Here is a 1,264-nt window from a genome sequence, read left to right on the forward strand (position 1 = left end):
TCACTGCATTTCTCAGCCACAGCTTAAGAATCCTGCCCTAGTCACATTGTATCAATCAATCAATCAATCAATATATAAGAAGAAATATTTTGCACAAAATAAATTAAGCCTGTTTTAGGACCAGCAATGATTGTAAAAAATTGTATGATGATTAATATCCCCAAACTGTCATTACCGGCACATCCAGACATTTTGATTACTAGTTTATTAGGTTCTTATGGCCTTAATACTTTTTTATATTTAAAGCAACTGTATGTAAATTTGTGTATTTTTGCAACTAAGGGTAAGTGAGTGGAATTTACTGTCGTAAATATAGCACTGTCCTAATTACATTTGTTGCCGCCATAAGGTGATTCCGTGCCCCTTCACCAAACTTTTTTTTTATTTTTTTGTTTATTGCAATTGAAAGAATAACAACAGTTATTAATTAACATGGGGCTAACGGACATCACATGAAGTTATACAAGCTACACAAATTAACAAAATATACCAACGATAAAGAAGAAAAAAAAAGAAAGGAAAGTCTTTTAAAGATAGCTTACAATATGCTGAAGAATGTTAAAAGTTTTAGAAGCCTTTGAGTTCAAAGGATTTGACATATTCTTAAAAGAAGTAAAAAGTGATTTTATATCAGATGAAAACATTCTAAAGTTAGGTTTGCAATGAATGGTTCTGGCTTTATGAAGGTGAAATGTACCCATAAGACAAAGCAATGAAACAATATGTTCCAGATTAATGTCCTTAGAATGAAAATCTGACAAAAAAAATGATAGATTCTGTTATTTCTATCATTTTGTTACAGCAGGAAAAAATTAACATGGTAACTTCTGACCAAAAAGACTTGGTTAATGGGCAATAATAAAACAGATGTAGAATAGATTCTTCATCAGTATTACAAAATGAACACGTTACAAGGGTAGTATCGATGAGCAATTTTGAAATGGAGTTCTTTAATTTTACTTGGGATAAATAGCCTGTGAGGAAAGGTCCATAAGTTTTTTAATTCAGAGTTCGGATAACAAATCCTATTCAGAGTTCGCATAACAAATCCTCCATTTAGATTGTGCTTTAGAGGGACATCCTGGAGTTGAAGAAAGAGCATTTCTAATAAAAAAGTTATTGCATTTTTTATCTAATACATAAACACCATTAAATGCAAGTGTAGGAAAATGGTTGTTTACACAGCCATAACATAAATGCGCTTTAAACAAAGTGTTTTAACTGACAGGGATACTTTTAGTCACCTTATTAAAATCTCTTAGTG

Source organism: Sinocyclocheilus grahami, unplaced genomic scaffold (assembly GCF_001515645.1).
Source record: "Sinocyclocheilus grahami isolate Dianchi unplaced genomic scaffold, SAMN03320097.WGS_v1.1 scaffold3687.1, whole genome shotgun sequence".
NCBI lineage: Eukaryota > Metazoa > Chordata > Actinopteri > Cypriniformes > Cyprinidae > Sinocyclocheilus > Sinocyclocheilus grahami.